This window comes from Anomaloglossus baeobatrachus, chromosome 7 (assembly GCF_048569485.1).
Source record: "Anomaloglossus baeobatrachus isolate aAnoBae1 chromosome 7, aAnoBae1.hap1, whole genome shotgun sequence".
NCBI lineage: Eukaryota > Metazoa > Chordata > Amphibia > Anura > Aromobatidae > Anomaloglossus > Anomaloglossus baeobatrachus.
Window position 1 is genome coordinate 6,312,952 of NC_134359.1, and position 20,569 is coordinate 6,333,520.

A 20,569-nucleotide genomic window follows, 5' to 3' on the forward strand; every position below is an offset into this window, starting at 1 on the left:
TATGCAGGAAAAAAAATCCAATTCATTCATTATTATATGTGCAACCAAACAAGGAAACATACAAATAAAGTCTCAATAGAAATACATTAGATCATTTCTTATATTTAGTCCCATAGGAACCCTCATTTACATTTCAAAAATCCATTTTATCTCTTTATATTGTAACATTTTTTTTTATATCACCTCCTCTCCTAGGTAGCAAAACGTTTTCAATGCCACTCACCTGCAAACTACCTAGATCACCACCGTGGACACTGAGAAAATGCTGGGAGGCTCCTGAGGGACTCCTGGTTGATTTATTTAAGACATCGTACACATGTTCCGATATTCTTTTTCTCAGTGTCCTAGTGGTGTGACCTATGTATTGCAGTCGACATTTGGTGCAAGAAATTGCATACACAACGTTTGTAGAACTACAATAATTAACCTCTGTATGCAGAGGATTGTAAGAAGTGTGTTCAATGAAATCGATTCTCTATACATAAGCCAGGTTTTCAGATATAACTAAGATGGCCACCGATGACATCACAGACCCTACCATCAGCATGGACTCACCAGATGACGACTAACCCTCTAATCAGCATCACCATGGATCCATCCAATGACATCATAGACCCGCCTACGATGATGCCCACCAATCAGCTCATGGACTAATACATTGTTCAACTCCCTGACCAATGGACACATCCAAGTATGCTCACTGTAGAGTCGACCATGCCCCTTTCCTAGGTTATATAAAGGTATGCTCTTGAATAAATCAGGCAGAGTCTGGGCCGACTTTGGTTGAGGAAGGATGAATATTCAACACTGTGTCTGATCTCATTTTTCAAGCATGCACTCGATCCACACCAATTAGAATCAGGCAGTAGGCAACTTGTGGAACTTGTTAAGAGTTCATCTTAACATTAATGGCGCCCAACATGGGGCCAATAGACGGACACCCGAAATCCTGATGAATCAGCAACTGGAATTGCATGACCTTCATTGACATCCCAGGAATTTGATCACCTCCTAACGAGAGCACAGTAAGTTTGCAAATTTTTCACAATCTGTAGTCTTCCCGTGGTCTCGGGGGCGGTGTTGCACTGATTGCCTGACTGTGTCCGGTTTTCAGGGTATCTGTATAGATGGCAGACGGGTCTCACGGCTGTTGGCCATTTAATTGCAGAAGAACCGTCACATATTCAGTTGCCTGCTGCCTGTTGTGTGTTTGTCTTGAGGGGAGATTGACTGACTGGTAGTTAGGAGAGCAAGTGGGTTTTTGAGCAGTGTTTGGAAACGTGGAGGACGCTCTATGTGGTATGGGTTTTTTTGTTGTTGACTTTGATATGTTTTGCGGTTCTAATGGAGATTTAAATAGAGTTGTGCCACGTAGTCTAGAGTGAATGACTCGACACGGGGCTTAGTAAATTGAGTTCTTGGCTCGAGGCCTAGAGTGAATGACTTGGCTTGAGGTGTAGTAAATAGAGTTTTGGCTTCAGGCCTAGAATGAATGACTCGGCAAGAAGCCTAGAGATATAGCGCGGTTTTAATTGGTCAAGTTAGGCACGTGTTTTCCACGGGCTCTCAAAGCTGGTTAGAGAGGCTAGTTACAAGACCTCCGAGAGGCTTGTTAATGGGAGCCTGGTTTAAAAAAGCTGGGTAGAAGACATCCAAATGGGGCTTATTACAGGAGCCTGGGTGTTATAGAGGCCGGGTACAGGGCTAGATAGAAGCTAGGTACAGGGCTACATAGAGGCCGGGTACGAGGCTAGATTGAGGGAATTAAAGCACAGGTAGAGGAAGTGGTTTTGTAGAGTTCAGAACGAAGCGCAGAACGTAAATCCGACTCATTAAAAAGTGTTTTTTTGGACGTGAATCGGCTGGTATAGACACCTTGAAGCCAGGGGTAGCTCTAGAGGTGTTTTTGTAAATTACGGAATGCAGAAATCAGACAGGGACCACGTGGCAGTAAGGAAGGATTTGGAAGTTTGTGCTGCAAACTAGAAGTTTTCTTTAGTGTTTCAGTTGTGAGTCATCTCCCCTGTCTTTTTGTTTGTTGGCGCTTAGTAATGTGGATGGCAGAAGGGGGGAGGTTACAGTGTGGAAGAAATTGTTTTGAAGAAAAAAAGGTGTTTTGGAAGACAATGGATTGTTATCTGCTGCTTATGTATGGGGAAGTATTTCTGAAAGTTTATATAGTGTCTATATAGAGAGAATTGGGTGGAAGCGGAAAGGAAAAATCCGGATGAGAGTGGACTTGTGGATGTGGAGACCCTAGGCTGCAATCCTGTGATAAACCATGTGCTATTCCTGGTGGCAGCCGTTTTAGGTCAGATTTTAAAATGGTAGACTAAGCACATGGTGTCCGAGGCATGCATGGTTTAAACAAAGAAAAGGAAGCAAGTCAGGGGATGTGTGAAGAAGACCATGTGCTCTGTAAATTAACAATAGACTGGGTGGACTACTATATACTTAGACAGAAAAATAAGTGTTTTTATCTATAATTAGACTTAGATCGTGGACATATATGTGTGTGTGTGTGTGTGTGTGTATAAATATATATAAGCATAGACTACAGAAAATAGGAGAAATAGAGTTGGAGCAGATGTGAGATCAGTTTTCCCTTTAATAATAATAAATAATAATAATGTTTTATTTCTATTGCGCCAACATATTCCGCAGCGCTTTACAATTCAGAGGGGACATCTACAGACAATTTGAGACCATACAAAAAAACAAAATTAAGATACCAGGAGAAGTGAGGGCCGCGCTCATAAGCTTACAGTCTATGAGGAAATAGGGGAGGCACAAAAGGTGAATGGGGGAGAAAAGCTTGTTGTATATGGCCCAGCCATCGATTTAATAAGGGTATTCAAAACCAGCTGCATGAACCCGACAAGAATTGGAAGTACATTTTTTGTTATGAGGGCAGAAAGAGTTTAGATTAGATTAGTGCAGTGAGGTGACTCATTGCGAGAGAAAGTAAAAATAATCCTAAAATATTCTTTAACTACATAAACAGTAAAAAACTGAAAAGCGATAGTGTTGGCCCCCTTAAAAATAGTCTTGGTGAAATGGTGGAAGGGGATGAGGGTAAAGCCAACCTGCTGAATGACTTTTTTTCTATGGTTTTTATACAAGAAAATGCCATGGCAGATGACATGACCAGTGATGCCATAAATTCACCCTTGAGTATTACCTGCTTAACCCAGCAGGAAGTACGCCGCCGCCTCGAAATCACTAAGGTTGACAAATCTCCGGGCCCGGATGGCTACACCCCAGAGTACTACAGGAATTGAGTTCTGTGATAGATAGACCATTATTTTTAATCTTCTCAGATTCCTTAATAACAGGGTCGGTACCGCAGGACTGGCGCATAGCAAATGTGGTGCCAATATTCAAAAAGGGGCCAAAAACTGAGCCGGGAAATTATAGGCCGGTAAGTTTAACCTCTACGGTTGGTAAAATCCTTGAGGGTTTCTTGAGAGATGCTATACTGGAGTATCTCAAGAAAAATAATCTTATGACAGAGTATCAACATGGGTTTATGAGGGATCGATCCTGTCAAACTAATTTGATCAGCTTCTATGAAGAGGTAAGTTCAAGCCTGGAGCAGGGAAATGCAGTGGATGTTGTGTATATGGACTTTTCAAAAGCTTTTGATACGGTGCCACACAAAAGGTTGCTACATAAAATGAGAATAATGGGGATAGGGGAAAATATGTGTAACTTGGTTAAAAACTGGCTCAGTGATAGGAAACAAAGGGTGGTTATTAATGGTACGTACTCGGACTGGGTCTCAGCTCATAGTGGGGTACCACAGGGGTCAGTATTGGGCCCGCTTCTTTTAAACATATTTATAAATGACCTTGTTGGGGGCATGCGGAGAAGAATTTCAATATTTGCAGATGATACTAAACTCTGCAGGGTAATCAATACAGAGGAGGATAATTTTATATTACAGGGAGATTTATGTAAATTGGAGGATTGGGCTGAGAAGTGGCAATTGAAGTTTAATGTAGATAAATGTAAGGTCATGCACTTGGGTAGAGGAAATAACATTTATGATTATGTACTTAATTGTAGAACACTGGGTAAAACAGACACAGAAAAGACTTGGGTGTATGGGTGGATGGTAAACTTCACTTTAGTGGCCAGTGTCAGGCAGCTGCTGCCAGGGCTAATAAAATAATGGGATGTATTAAAAGAGGTAGAAGTGTTCATGAAAAAAATATAGTTCTACCTCTGTACAAGTCACTAGTGCGACCGCACTTATATACTGTGTACAATTCTGGTCACCGATATATAAGAAGGACATAGCTGAACTGGAGAGGGTGCAGAGAAGACCACCAAGATTATTAGAGGAATGGGGGGGCTGCAATACCAAGACAGGAAAAACGAAGGCTTAGGGGGGATCTAATCACAATGTATAAATATATGAGGGGACAGTACAGAGACCTTTCCAAAGATCTTTTTACACCTAGGCCTGCGACTGGAACACGGGGGCATCCGCTACGTCTTGAGGAAAAAAGGTTTAATCATAATCACAGACGAGGATTCTTTACTGTACGAGCAGTGAGACTATGGAGCTCTCTGCCGCATGATGTGTAATGAGGGATTCACTACTAACATTAAGCAGAGCCTGGACGCCTTTCCTGAAAAATGTAATATTACCAGTTATGTATATTAGATTTTATGACAGGGTATTGATCCAGGGAACTAGTCTGATTGCCGGATGTGGACGAAGGAAGGACATTTTTCCCCATTGGAGCTTGTTTGCCACATTGGGGTTTTTTTTGCCTTCCTCTGGATCAACATGTTAGGCTACGGGTTGAACTAGATGGACTTAGAGTCTCCCTTCAACCTTAAAACTATGATACTATGATAGGCTAGTCTAAAGAAATGCGTTTTTAGGGCCCGCTTAAATGTGTGGATGTTGGGAATTAATCGGATTGCTCTAGATCAGGGGTGGGGAACCTTTTTTCTTCCGGGGGCCATTTGGAAATTTTTACCAACCTTCGGGGGCCGCACAAAATTATCAACTTGAAAATTACCCTAATATATTTGGTCAAACAATTAACTCACTGTGGCGGCTGGAGCTTCTACTCTTTGGTGCAGCTGTAATATTAGGCGATATTGATCTTTTTGCTTTTCACAACTGCTTTTCCAGGTTTGAGTTGGCTGGGACTGCTGTATATACATCACAGGGGAGGGTTGGGAGGAATATAGATCACTGGGGAGGCTGGAGGCATAGACATCATTGGGGGGGTACATACATCACTGGGGGATACATACATCATTGATGGGGAGCACAAACATAGCTGGGGGGGCATAAACATTGCTGGGGAGGGCTGGGAGGAATATACATCACTAGGGAAGCAGCAGGGCATAGACGTCACTGGGGGTACATACATCACTGGGCGGCACAGACTTCACTGGGGGTATATACACATCACTGGGTTACACAGACATAGCTGGGGGGGGCAAAACATTGCTGGGGTTATATAAATAGCCGGGGGCAAACAGCCCTGGGGGATGCCGGAGGGACACAGAGAGCCCTGGGGGAACAGAGAATGATGGGAGAGGCTGGAGGCACAGGCAAATCAGGGGAACGCTGGGGACACAGATGGCACAGAGAAGAATTGGAGAGGCTGAAGGCACAGACAGAACTGGGAGAGGCTCGGGGCACAGAGATCACTGGGGAGACTGGGGGGGGGACACAGATCACTGGGGGGGGGCACAGATCACTGGGGAGACTGGGGGGGGCATAGATCACTGGGGGGGGGGGCACAGATCACTGGGGAGACTGGGGGGGGCATAGATCACTGGGGGGGGGGGCACAGATCACTGGGGAGACTGGGGGGGCACAAATCACTGGAGAGACTGGGGGGGCACAGATCACTGGGGAGACTGGAGGGGGCACAGATCACTGGGGAGACGGGGGCACAGATCACTGGGGGTGCATAGATCACTAGGGAGACTGGGGGGAGCACAGATCACTGGGGAGATTGGGGGGCACAGGTCACTGGGGAGACTGGGGGGAGGCACAGAACACTCGGGGGGCACAGTTCACTGGGGAGACTGGGGGGCACAGATCACTGGGGAGACTGGCGGAGGTACAGAACACTGGGGGGGTCACAGATCACTGGGGGGGCACAGAAAACTGGGGGGGCACAGATTACTGGGGAGACTGGGGGGCACAGAACACTGGGGGGGGCACAGATCACTGGGGGGGGCACAGAACACTGGGGGAGCCACAGAACACTGGGGAGAAAAAGGGGCACAGAGCGCTGGGGGCACAGGCAGACTCGGATGAGCTTGGAGGTAGAGAACTGGGGGAGGCTGGGATCACAGAGCGCTGAAGGTGGTTGCGGGCACGGAGGGCTCTGCCGCCAAGCACAGAGAGGAGCAGCCACTGCCGGGCACAGAGAGGAGCAGCCGCCTTCGCCGCCTGGCACAGGGAGCCGCCGCCGCAACTGCTGAGCACAGGGAGCCGCCGGGCACAGAGAGGAGCAGTCGCCGCCGGGCACAGGTAGCCGCCGGGCACAGGGAGCCACCGCCGCAACCGCCGGGCACAGGGAGCCACCGCCGGTCACAGGGAGCCGCCGCAACCGCCGGGCACAGGGAGCTGCAACCGGGCACAGGGAGCCGCAACCGCCGGGCTCAAGGAGCCACCGGGCACAGAGAGGAGCAGCCGCTGGGCATGGAGCCACCGCCGGTCATAGGGAGCCACTGCCGGGCACAGGGAGCTGCCGCCGCAACCGCCGGGCACAGGGAGCCGCCGCTGGGCACAGGGAGCCACCGCCGCTGGGCACAGAGCGCTGCCGGCACAGTAAGACCTGGGGGATGATTGCCAGTCAATCCTCTCCTTTTGATTTTAGCGCCCCTCACGCCGACCCCACCTACAAAGTACGTCCTCACGTAGGCAGTGTCAGCGTGGGGACGTAGTCTTTCAGGTATAGGAAATGCAGCGTTCAGCGTTGAACGCGCTGTGTGGGGTTTTAAAGGGCCAGCAGCCAGTAAGATGCAGCTGCCGCCCCAGCACTACAGTTCCCGGGAATCAGCCCGGGGGCCGCAGAAAAAGTCGTCGCGGGCCGCATGCGGGCCAGAGGTTCCCCACCCCTGCTCTAGATAGTGTGTTCCAGAGCATAGGTGCAGCTCGTGAGAAATCTTGAAGACGGGAGTAGGAGGTTCGAATTGTTGAGGATGTCAGTCTTAGGTCATTAGCAGAATGGAGGCCACGGGTGGGGTGATAGACAGAGATGAGGGAGGAGATGTAGGGTGGTGCAGAACTGTGGAGAGCTTTGTGAATGAGAGTGATAAGTTTATGTTTGATTCTGTAGCGGATAGGCAACCAGTGCAATGACTGGCAAAGAGCAGAGGCATCAGTGAAGCGGTTGGAGAGGAAAATGATCCTGGCTGCGGCATTCAGAATGGATTGGAGAGGGGAGAGTTTAGTAACAGGGAGACCAATTCGTAAAGAGTTACAATAATCCAGGCGAGAATGAATGAGAGCGACAGTAAGAGTTTCTGCAGAGTCAACGGTAAAAAAAAGGTTGAATTCTTGAGATGTTTTTGAGGTGGAGTTGACAAGAACGAGCAAGTGAATGAATGTGGGGCGTGAAGGAGAGATCGGAGTCCAATATAACCCCAAGACAGGGCGTGCTGCTGGGGCGTAATGGTAGAGCCACACACACAAATGGTAATATTGGGTTTGGGAAGGTTAGGAGAGAGAGGAAACAGAAGAAGTTCAGTTTTTGACAGGTTCAGTGTTGGATAGAGAGAGGACATAATGTTGGAGACAGCGGACAGACAATCGGTAGTATTTTGTAATAGTGCAGGGGTGATGTCAGGAGAAGATGTGTACAGTTGGGTGTCATCAGCATAAAGATGGTACTGGAAACCAAATTTGCTGATTGTTTGTCCAATAGGGGCTGTGTATAGAGAGAACAGGAGGGGGCCTAAAACTGAACCCTGAGGAACCCCGACCATAAGGGGAAGAGGAGCCGGCAAAGGATACAGTGAATGAGCGGTCAGAGAGGTAAGAGGAGAACCAAGAAAGAACGGTGTCCTTGAGCCCGATAGAGCGGAGAATAGTGAGGAGGAGCTGGTGATCCACAGTGTTGAATGCAGCAGAGAGATCCAGGAGGATCAGCAGGGAGTAGTGACCATTAGATTTAGCTGTAAGTAGATCATTAGAGACTTTAGTAAGGGCAGTTTCAGTAGAATGTAAGCAGCGGAAACCGGATTGTAGAGTGTCAAGGAGAGAGTTATCTGACAGCGAATTAGACGGGAGTGAACCAGGCGTTCCAGGAGTTTTGAGATGAAGGGGAGATTAGACACAGGTCTGTAGTTAGTGGCAGTCCAGGGATGTTTTTTTAAAGTAATTGGTATACGCTGGCATGTTTGAAGGAGGAAGGAAAGACATCAGAGGAGAGAGAGAGATTGAATATTTTAGTTAGGTGAGTGGTGACAGCTGGGGTGACAAATTTAAGGAGATGTGAGGGAATAGGGTCACTGGTGCAGGTAGGGCGAGAAGATGCGAGGAGCCTGGTGATTTCTTCTGTGACTGGATCAAAGAGTGAAAGTGAGCTAGATAAAGTGTAGGGCAGACCATGTGTGGTGTTATGAGGCTGGGAGGAAATTTCCTGGCGTATATGGTCAATTTTTTCTTTAAAATAATTGGCCAGATCATCTGCGCTGAGGTTAGTTGGTGGTTGGGGCCAGAACTCTTGGTCCGAGGAGGGAATGGAAAGTATCAGAGTCGTTTAGGATTGTTGGCTAGAGAGGTGATGAGGGTGTTAAAATATGCTTGTTTGGAGGGGTGAAGGGCAGCATTGTATATTTTGAGCATAAACTTAGTGGATGAAATCTTCGGCAAGATTGGATTTTCTCCACAGACGTTCAGCGCAACTGGAACACCGCTGGAGAAAGCGTGTTTGCAACGTGTGCCAGGGCTGCTGCTGTTTGCGCCGAGTTGCTCTGCGTATAGCAGGTGCAGCTTCATCTAGGGTTCTCTGTAGGGTTTCATGTAATGTTTTACAACAGAGTCAGGATATGAGGGAGGATATTGGGGCCAGTGATGACTGAAACTTCTTCAGAAATTTCTGGGTGTTAATGGCTTATATATTCCTATATGGGAAGTAAGTGGGGGTGTCCTGAGTGGGTTGACAGCTCTTGACCAAGAATGAAACAAGGTTGTGGTCAGAGTGGGAGAGGGGAGTTAGTGAAATCATGCACTGAGCAGAGACTGGACAGGACCAGGTCCAGCGTATTCCCACCTTCATGTGTAGGAGAGTTAGTTGTGAAAGGCCAAGAGAGGAGGTTAGAGATAAAAGATGAGGGGCAGCTGGGGAGGGGGGATCATCAATAGGGATATTAAAGTCCCCCATGACAAGAGTGGGGAGGTCACAGGCTAGGAAATGTGGGAGCCAGGTGGCAAAATGATCCAAGAACTGACTGGTTGGGCCTGGAGGGCGATACACAACTGCTACTTGCAGGGAGAAGGGTCTGTAAAGCCTGACAGTGTGGACCTCAAAAGAAGGGAAGATAAGTGAGGGAACAGGAGGGATGACCTGAAAAGTGCAGTTTGGGGAAAGCAACAGACCAACACCTGCACCTGATCTGTTGTCAAGTCTAGGGGTGTGTGAAAATTGTAGGCCACCACATGAGAGAGCAGCAGCAGCGGTGGTGTCTGGCTGCTGAATCCAGGTCTCAGTAAGAGCCAGGAAGTTGAGGGACTTGGAAAGGAAGAAGTCATGGATGAAGGAGAGTTTGTTACATGCTGAGCCTGAGTTCCAAAGGGCACATTTAAAAGAGAAGGTATGCAAGGAATATGAATGAGATTTAGTGGGCTTCTGAGTATGCCAGGGAAGGAATTGAGTTTACTATTAGAAGAAGGTCCTGGATTAGGTGCAATATCTCCTGCTAAAAGGAGGAGAATAGAGAGAGTGAGCATGTGGTTAGGAGATTTATGAGAATGTCTATTACATTGCATTCCCTGCCACATGCCAATATGGTGGACGAAGCACATTGTGCCGAGGCATGGTTGAGACAAAGGCAGAGTTTCCCCTCCTCCCACATGCTGCTACAATCCCATCAAAGAGGAAATCAGGTGATGTGGGGGACATTTTTCTATAGGCCTTAGTGAAGCTGACAAAACTACACCCACTGAATAACACCTGAAGTATTCGTAAAAGTTTAAAATACTAAAATATTGAATGATTGGGTAGTTGTGCTGGAGGTGGTGTGGAAGATGGGTCCAGTGTGCATGTTGGATTGAGGTGAAGTATGAAATTGGATGAAAATGAGTATTTGCAGTGTGAGACCTAGGGATCAATATGTTAAAGTCCATTACAATATTACAAATGATAGATTAGGAAAGCATTAAGATAACAATTCTTAAATAACTTAACTTTGCGGTAGATGTGATAAATAATACATACCAATTATGAATGGGGCGAATAAATCCTGAGAGTTGCATGTTTTAGAAAAAAAACAAGAAAAAAATGCAACTAAAGAAGGGAGATTTGACTTGTGTCCAGCAAAAATGAGCAGTTTGCTTCTGGTTTTGGGGGGAGGAGCAACCTTTAAAAACAAAACAAACCCTGTAGTGCAGGATTTTTATCTCACCTTGCCTTGGGATCTATTGTGAGTCACCTGTGAAAAAGCAGGCCAAACATGTTTTTTTCCCCACTTTTAATTCATTGTAAATTGTATTAATAAAAATAAAAATGAACCGTGGACATGTTTAGATTTATTGATAGATATTCGAGCATAGAAGTCTGTTAGATAATTTTCTATGGCAAATCAGCATTTTATGGTGATTTGTTTGGAACATTAATTTTTATTTCATATCTGTTCCCACATGGCCAGTTTATTTATTCTAGATTCTTTTATCCCTTCAAGTTATCGTACAGTATCACAGAGATGCTGGTGTCCTCAATTTTGCAAATATGAACGCCTCTATATCCAGAGGTTGTGTTACATTATTATTATTATTATTAATAATAATAATAATAATAAATGATGGTGATAGTGATAATAATAATATTCTTTATTAATAATTAATTACAATAATTTGATTTAAGGTATGTAAATGATTTATGGCGTTCTGTGTTTGATATTAAATGTCTTGAATCATCTGTTTTCTTTTTATAGAAAGAAAGATTGTAATGCAGATTTGTGTGGTCCAAGCGAAGGTTATAATGATGGAAAACCCCTTCAATGGCTTTAAGTTACAGATAAAAACAATACTTATGGTGTTTTCGGTTAGGTACAATCTACACAATGTGACTTTCATGCCTAAATGTAGAGCTCCGGGGCCACACACTTTTTGAATCTAATTATGTTTTGGATAATAGATTCAAAAAGGGGGGAAAGATGATATGGAAAATTACACATTTTTTAAGGTTTTAATTTGTTCATCAATTGAGTTTTTCTATTAAGTTGTCTTTATATTTTTATCTGTGAGGAGGATACAGCAGACATACATATATCTCATGATTGCTCTGATGTAACCAGCAGACAGACATATATCTCATGATTGCTCTGATGTAACAAGAATCGTCAGGTTTTGAACATGTCTCAGATGAGCCCATTACTAATGCAGATTTTGAGTTTTTCTGTAGATGGATCCAGATACCAAGATGCTGGTTGATTCTACACTGGATATGCTGAGGTTACGCAATATGAGGTAATAAAAATCGAACTACTCGCTTCTCTCCCATCGGAATAGGAGAACGAGATGAAGATTTGCGATCGCTGTGGTTCGTAGAGCGGAGGGGGGTAAGATAGTCAAATGTGGATACAGGCAGATCTTTTCTAGTGTGACGAGAAACTTATAAAAGACTGTAGAGTGGGTGTGAGCCCAGATGGAGGCTCTCCTGTTATCAAAGGAGACGGTGACTGATGGAGCCAGAGGAGATGCTCGCACAGGTGCAGACAACAAAGAAGCAGTGAATGGGCCTAGAGTTCAGAGTCCTTTACCAATGCAGACCAGTACCATACCTCGGTGGCACCTGTCACGTCCGTGACATTGGTCATTCCTCGTGTTCTTAAATCCCTACAGAAACAAGTGATTCAGCAAGGAACGGAGTGTGAGACGCAGGGAGCCAGCCGACTGAGGAAGGTCTGTGGATAAAGGGCGGTAAGCTTTCTCTGCCACGAGTTCTCACACAATAATGGCCCAGGTAACCAATAAACACGTGACAAAAACCGTTATAAGTGTTGTGGTTGACAAGATATGGGCGGCACCACTGCTTCAGTACCCAGGTGGCCAGACACACCCAGTCTTGTAAGACTTGTGCTTAATACAAGGTAGAGAAACTAAAAAGACCTCGTAGAAACACCCCCCTCATCCACTCTACTGCTCCGGTGATTGCAGATTAGTCATGTAAATCTACACGTGGTTTATATGAGTTTTCTGCGTGTTGTGTGAATTTCTTTTCAGGTCTGCTCTGAAACATATCCAGTATGGAAAATGTTACTGCTGAAAAACTCATGATGCTGGTGGTATGTAAAGATGGAGTTCCTAAAAGACGAAAAACTGCATATTCTATAGCAGAGGTCATTATAAAGATCTTACAGTATCTGGGGATTTGCAGCTATTATGAACAGGCTAGGAAACTGGCTACACTAACGGTCCTCACCTGGGGATGCCCTGATGAACCCCTGTCTGCCACTGTGAAGAAGGGAGAAACGCGTTGGACTTCTTTCCAGCGAAGTGTTTGACAAATATGCGTTTATTTTTATTAGCATGAGTGTGAATTGTACAGCGGAGGGTCTGTGATTGGACAAGATCTCCTTATGACTTTACCTGGCCTTATTATTATTCTGTTGGTACAGTGGGCACATGTTATACATGTGAAATATTCAATCTGTTTTAGGGTTTGGTCCTTGAATTTGTTATATCATATTGACTTAAGCTACCAAACAGCTATGTAAAATACAGAGTTTGAATATTTAATCTTTGGGAATGAATTGGACATATATATAATTTTATATTGATGCCTCTTTATCCCCTGTATCTCATGGTTTCTATATGCCCTCACTGACATTAGCAGCACGTATTAGCATTAGCAGTGTAGGGATAGGGAGGGTGAGCTGTCAGTGAGCAGGGGCGCAAATTCACCTTGTGGGGTGCCGACCTCCGCTGCGAGGTAGGGAGAGTTTAGGGCTATTGCCCCAATCCCTGCCCCCTTCTTTATTGGAATATTTAATTGTGTCTATAGTTACATGGGTGTATGTTTGGAATTTTTAAAATTATAATAAAATTGGGTTTTCTGGTTTAGCATAATTGATACCCTTTATATATATATATATATATATATATATATATATATATATATATATATATATATATATATATATATATATATATATATATATATATATATATATATATATAAAATATAAAGCGTATTTATCTTTACGGTGTCTGATGCAGCTTTCTACACTTCTCACCCTCCACCGAGCCATGGGAATGTGGAAAGGCTAGATGAACATGAAAATGTAACGATCCACAAGATAATGGTGAACACTGGTAAATCATGTAACAAATGTTTGTTTTCCTTTTTCTTAATAATTAGATCTTTATAGACGATATTTTTGGTTTACTATGATAAGGGAACAATGGGTACAACAACATTACACAAATAAGGGTCATTGTGGAAAAAACAATATCTGACCTGAACTTAGCAATTAGTTTAAAGTTTTAAGTGACTTTTCAAGGATAACATACACTTGTAGGTAACTTGTATTGTCTTATTTGAAGTTGTAAAAGTGCCACTACTCTGTTACTGAAGGTAATCGGATCCATGTGTAAGGGAAATCTTATTAAAAGGCCTCCTGTGATAGATTATGGACCCAAGACAAGAAGAGATCTATTAGTGTTGTGATACACTCAGGTTTATTCAGGTAGAAAAGTCTTGAGGACGCGAAATAGCATTCAGATGTTGAATGAGAATCAGTCTTTTCAGAATCAGTAATTCTAAAAGCTGCAGCATAATGGTAAGAAGCTTATTCTTACAATTGTCTTACTCTAATCGATTAGAAAATCTCAAAATCTGGGTGAGCTCTTTGGCATTAAATAGTTACTTATGCCTCTGTGAACTGTGTGTGCGGGATGTGATCAGTGTGTAAGTTTGAAAAGAAATTATTGTTTGTTGTGTCTTTCCCTGTGTATGGAAGATGATCCAGAAAGGAGTAGAAACGTCAGTTCCCGCTTTCCTAGCTCAGGAGGTTAGTTATTCTGTAGATATAGAACAGCTAGGCCCCTTCAGTCTTTCACAGGTCCTAGCTAGGCAGTCAGAATAGGGCGAGTATATCAGGCTCTCTGATCAACAGTCTGAACCAAGGGAGGCAAAGGCTTAGCATTGCTCGTATAGCAAAAAGAAAAGAGTTGCAGTTAAAGCATTAGAGCTGATGTGTAAGGGGACCACGTTAGGGTCAGAAGGTTAATAAAGTATTTAGGGGGGGACTGTTGAGGAGAGCCATTAGATCAAATAATTAACCTCTGTATGCAGAGGATTGTGAGAAGTGTGTTCAAAGAAATCAATTCTCTATACATAAACCAGGTTTTTAGATATAACTAAGATGGCCACTGATGACATCACAGACCCTACCATCAGCATGGAGCCACCAGATGACAGACCCTCCTATCAGCGTCACCATGGATCTATCCATTGACGTCATAGACCCACCTATGATGATGCCCACCAATCAGCTCATGGACTAACACATTGTTCAAGCCACTGACCGATAGACACAACCAAGTATGCTCACTGTAGAGCCGACCATGCCCCTTTCCTAGGTTATATAAAGGCATGCTCTTGAATAAATCAGAGTCTGGGCCGACTTTGGTTGAGGAAGGATGAATATCCGACTGTGTGTCTGATGTCATTTTTCAAGCATGCACTCGATCCACACCAATTAGAATCAGGCAGTAGGCAACTTGTGGAACTTGTTAAGAGTTCATCTTAGGAGGAGGAAGAGGGCACTATCATTTCTGTCCAGGCCGGTTTCATGAGTGGAAGCAGAAAAGCAGCAATGTCTGACCTTCAGTTGTTCATTTTCATAGATTTTTTTATTTATTACTTTTGTCAGATTCAGGTTATTTCTGTGACCATTGTGGGTTTTTCTTTCATTAAACGAGGGGTGAGGGGGACCAACAATTTTGACCACATGTGAACAGTGGAGGGAAGAAGAAACCTATAGAAATTAGCTAAAACCTCGCCAAGTCCTGATGCTAAGATGCCACCACAGGGGTGACGGGACCGGCGCTGTACTCGCTGCTCCTTTGATGACATCTCATATTGTCGGGGCTGAATGTCATGTGCACCCAGTGCACCGCCGCCGCACTCTGTCCTCATAGAAAGCCATGGAGGGAGAGTGTCAACGCCGTGTTGTAGGCAGCAGATTCCTGCAACACATCAGATGTTGAAAGCACAATCCTCAACCCTGAAACTGGTGGAATAATGGGAATCACCGGACGGAGACGTCACTGATCTACAGATGAAGGCGCAAGGAGACAAAATACATCACGTGAAGTCTGAGCCTCATGCAGAAATCCCGGCACTTCCGGCGTCAGCGGCCATCACTGAGGCTATTAATGGTCTGAGGAGGGCTCTGCCGCTGAGTGTACAAATCATCAGGATCTGCTGCTGGCAGATCCGGTGTAATCACCGACCAATGAAGTCCCTTATGTGTTCGGGGCTGCGGCCACGGTAGACAAATCTGGAGACGCTGTGGCCACGGGAGAATAGTCCGGCGATGCGGCTACAGGAGCAGGTGTAGACGACAGGTGGGTCACAGTAATGGAACATGCAACCTGGGGTTGTAAAATGATTTCTGGACACTTTGGAGAAATGGTTGCTGGTTCTACCACAAATAATGTAATTCCAAGCTGAGGATCGGGAGTGAAGACCACGGGGACCCGGATTCTGAACCTCCCCCCCAACTATAATCTCAGGAGTAAGGCCGGTGTGATGTTCTCTCATGAAGGTTCTTAGTTGCAGCGTCCCCGTGGTCTCCAGACTCAGGCTATCAATGCCTCTAGGAAAAAATCTGAACTCCGCTTAAGAAGACAGACCTCCATTTCAGCCTCTGTTCTCCAGTGGGTTCATGTCGCACCCCACGCTGCCTTTTGGCTTATGTCATGGCTGTTGGTTTGGAAGTTCTCTGGACCCTATTCCTCTGTGAGGTGATCAGCCTCATACTGATGCTCGGGGCAGGAGGGAGTAGTCACGTTGACACTCGGGGCAGGAGGAGTCGTCGCGCTGACATTTGGGGCGGGAGGAGTTGCGTTTACACTCGGGGGAGCGGCAGGAGTCGTCATGCAGACACTCGAGGCGGAAGGAGTCATTGCACAGACACTCGGGGCGGGAGGAGTCGTCGCGCAGACACTCGGGGCGGGAGGAGTCGTTGCCCAGACACTCGGGGCTGGAGGAGTCGTCGCGCTGACATTTGGGGCGGGAGGAGTTGCGTTTACACTCGGGGGGGTTGGCAGGAGTCGTCATGCAGACACTCGAGGCGGGAGGAGTCGTCGCGCAGACACTCGGGGCGGGAGGAGTCGTCGCGCAGACACTCGGGGCGGGAGGAGTCGTCGCGCTGACCCTCTGGTCAGGGGAAGTCGTCGCGCTGACACTCTGGTCAGGGGAAGTCGTCGTACTGACACTCGGTGCGGGAGGAGTTGTCGCGCTGATACTCGGGGCGGGAGGAGTCGTCGCGCTGACACTCGGGGCGGGAGGAGTCACGCTGATGCTGGGGGCGGGAGGAGTCGTCACGCTGATGCTGGGGGCGGGAGGAGTCGTCACGCTGACGCTCGGGACGGGAGGAGTCGTCACGCTGACGCTCGGGACGGGAGGAGTCATCACGGTGACGCTCGGGGCGGGAGGAGTCGTCGCGCTGACACTCCAGGCGGGAGGAGTTGTTGCGCTGACACTCGGGGCAGGAGGAGTAGTCACACTATAACACTTTTATGGCCTTGAATTTGCTAGAATTCTTTCTAAAAAATTAGGACAATCTCAGGACTGATGGCAGCAATGACACCCGGCTGTACGGTGCTAATGACCGACCACCATCATAACCAGTGGCCACCTTCTGCTGCGCACTTCCATTTAACCCTCGCACCGCTGTCACTCTTGGGCATATCAATATTGGTGATATCAATACACGGGGACATGTTGTTCTGCTGCGGAGCTGTTAGCCATTACAAGACAATGCCTCAGATTCTAGTAATCCTTTCCACCACAATCCATAGAAAGTCTACACGCCCCTGTAAAATCACAGGTTTTTGTAATGTAAAAATTCAACCACGAAAAATACTTCCAGAATTTTCCCCCCTTTAATGTTTCCCGCAATCTATACAAATTACTGAGAAACTGAAATAATTTTAAAGTAAAATAAAAATAATGATCTACAATATTGTGTTTGCAAAACATTCAGATTTTCCTGACCTTTTCTGGCCCATAAACAGCTGACAACACAGCAGAGGATCTCCCTGTGGAAAGTGATCAGTCAGGAGAAGGCAGAAAACATTTCCCCGGCATTAGATCCACCAAGGACCCTGTGAAGATGTCATGAAGAAGGGGAAGAAATCTGGCACCACAGTGACTGCACCGAGAACTGGACGCCCCTCAAATACTGAGGAAAAGACAAGAAGACAATGGGTCCTGGAGGCAGCAAGAAGCGACGGCAACATTAAAGGAGCTGCAGGAATGTCTGACCGGTCCTGGTGGTGTCCTCATGTGACATGACTGTAGGATAGATAGGGACAGGGGGCTCCTGTACGGTCTGTCACAGTAGGGCATCCTAGGCTATCCCTCACCTCAGGATTACCCCTAATGAAGGAGATGCCTGAGTTCCTTACCTGGCTATCCTCCTGACCAGATCTAATCTGTTATCCCCCCACCTCCAAGGTCCATGGGAGGGAAGGGGCAGGAGGGACATGTAAACAGATTTAGACAGGGGAAAACTAGAAGTCAGACACTGAACCTTACAGGGACAAACACTAAGGCTGGAGTCACACTCGCAAGTGACTCACGTGTAATAAGCGAAAGTCTCGCATTGCATTCTCCGGACAAGAGCGGGTTGGCTGCATGTATTTCTATGCAGCTGAGACGCCCCTCGAGAGCAGCAGGCCATGTCGGGTGATGCAATGCGAGACTCTCGCGTATCACTTGTGAGTCACTCGCAAGTGTGACTCCGGCCTAAGGAGGATGAGGAGGAAGAAGAGGAGGAGGATGAGGAGGAAGAGGAGGAGGAGGAGGAGGAAGAAGATGAGGAGGATGAGGAAGAAGAGGAGGAGGAAGAAGAGGAGGATGAGGAAGAAGAGGAGGATGAGGAAGAGGAGGATGAGGAGGAGGAGGATGATGAGGAGGAAGAGGAGGATGAGGAAGAAGAGGAGGAGGAGGAGGATGATGAGGAGGATGAGGAAGAAGAGGAGGAGGATGAGGAGGAAGGGGAGGAGGATGATGAGGAGGAAGAGGAGGAGGATGAGGAGGAAGAGGAGGAGGATGATGAGGATGAGGAAGAAGAGGAGGAGGATGAGGAGGAAGGCAGCTACAAGAAGACAACTTTATCACCGCTCACAGCAATGAAGTACTGCACCAGTAATAAGTCTGGATCACACCACCGCACCAGCCCAGTATAGAGAGGCTATAGCCGGCATTATTGTGTGTGATTGGTGTGTGATCCGCTGCGTGATCCTCTTTGGCAATCGGTGTGTGATCTGCTGTGTGATCTGCTGTGTGTGATCCGCTGTGGTGATCGGTGTGTGATCTGGTGTGTGTGATCCGCTGTGGTGATCGGTGTGTGATCTGCTGTGTGTGATCTGCTGTGGTGATCGGTGTGTGATCTGGTGTGTGTGATCCGGTGTGTGTGATCAGTGTGATCCGATGTGTGAGATCCGATGTGTATGATCGCTGTGGTGATCGGTGTGTGATCAGTGTGATCCGATGTGTGTGATCGCTGTGGTGATCGGTGTGTGATCAGTGTGATCCGATGTGTGTGATCCGGTGTGTGTGATCAGTGTGATCCGATGTGTGTGATCGCTGTGGTGATCGGTGTGTGATCCACTGTAGTGATCGGTGTATGTGATCCGCTGTGGTGATCTGTGTGTGATCCGATGTGTGTGATCGCTGTGGTGATCGGTGAGTGATCCACTGTGTGTGATCCGATGTGTGTGATCAGTGTGATCCGCTGTGGTGATCGGTGTGTGTGATCCGATGTGTGTGATCACTGTGGTGATCGGTGTGTGATCCACTGTGTGTGATCCCATGTGTGTGATCAGTGTGATCCGATGTGTGTGATCGGTGTGTGTAATCCGATGTGTGTGATCGCTGTGGTGATCGGTGTGTGTGATCAGTGTGTTCCGATGTGTGTGATCCGGTGTGTGTGATCAGTGTGATCCGATGTGTGTGATCGCTGTGGTGATCGGTGTGTATGATCCGGTGTGTTCCGATGTGTGTGATCCGCTGTGGTGATCGGTGTGTGATCCGCTGTGGTGATCGGTGTGTGTGTGATCCGCTGTGGTGATCGGTGTGTGTGATCCGATGTGTGTGATCGGTGTGTGATCCGTGTGTGTGATCCGATGTGTGTGATCCGCTGTGGTGATCGGTGTGTGATCCGCTGTGGTGATCGGTGTGTGTGATCCGATGTGTGTGATCGGTGTGTGATCCGCTGTGTGTGATCCGTGTGTGTGATCCGATGTGTGTGATCCGCTGTGGTGATCGGTGTGTGATCCGCTGTGGTGATCGGTGTGTGATCCGCTGTGGTGATCGGTATGTGTGATCCGCTGTGGTGATCGGTGTGTGATCCGCTGTGGTGATCGGTGTGTGTGATCGGTGTGTGTGATTCGGTGTGTGTGATCCGCTGTGTGTGATCCGCTGTGTGTGATCCGCTGTGGTGATCGGTGTGTGATCCGCTGTGGTGATCGGTGTGTGTGATTCGGTGTGTGTGATTCGGTGTGTGTGATCCGCTGTGTGTGATCCGTGTGTGTGATCCGATGTGTGTGATCCGCTGTGGTGATCGGTGTGTGATCCGCTGTGGTGATCGGTATGTGTGATCCGCTGTGGTGATCGGTGTGTGATCCGCTGTGGTGATCGGTATGTGTGATCCGATGTGTGTGATCCGATGTGTGTGATCCGCTGTGGTGATCGGTGTGTGATCCGCTGTGGTGATCGGTGTGTGTGATCCGATGTGTGTGATCCGATGTGTGTGATCCGATGTGTGTGATCCGATGTGTGTGATCCGCTGTGTGTGATTCGGTGTGTGTGATTCGGTGTGTGTGATCCGCTGTGGTGATCGGTGTGTGTGATCCGATGTGTGTGATCCGCTGTGGTGATCGGTGTGTGATCCGCTGTGTGTGATCCGCTGTGTGTGATCCGCGGTGTGTGATCCGCTGTGTGTGATCCGCGGTGTGTGATCCGCTGTGTGTGATCCGCTGTGGTGATCGGTGTGTGATCCGCTGTGGTGATCGGTGTGTGTGATCGGTGTGTGTGTGTGATCCGCTGTGTGTGATCCGCTGTGGTGATCGGTGTGTGTGATCCGCTGTGGTGATCGGTATGTGTGATCCGCTGTGGTGATC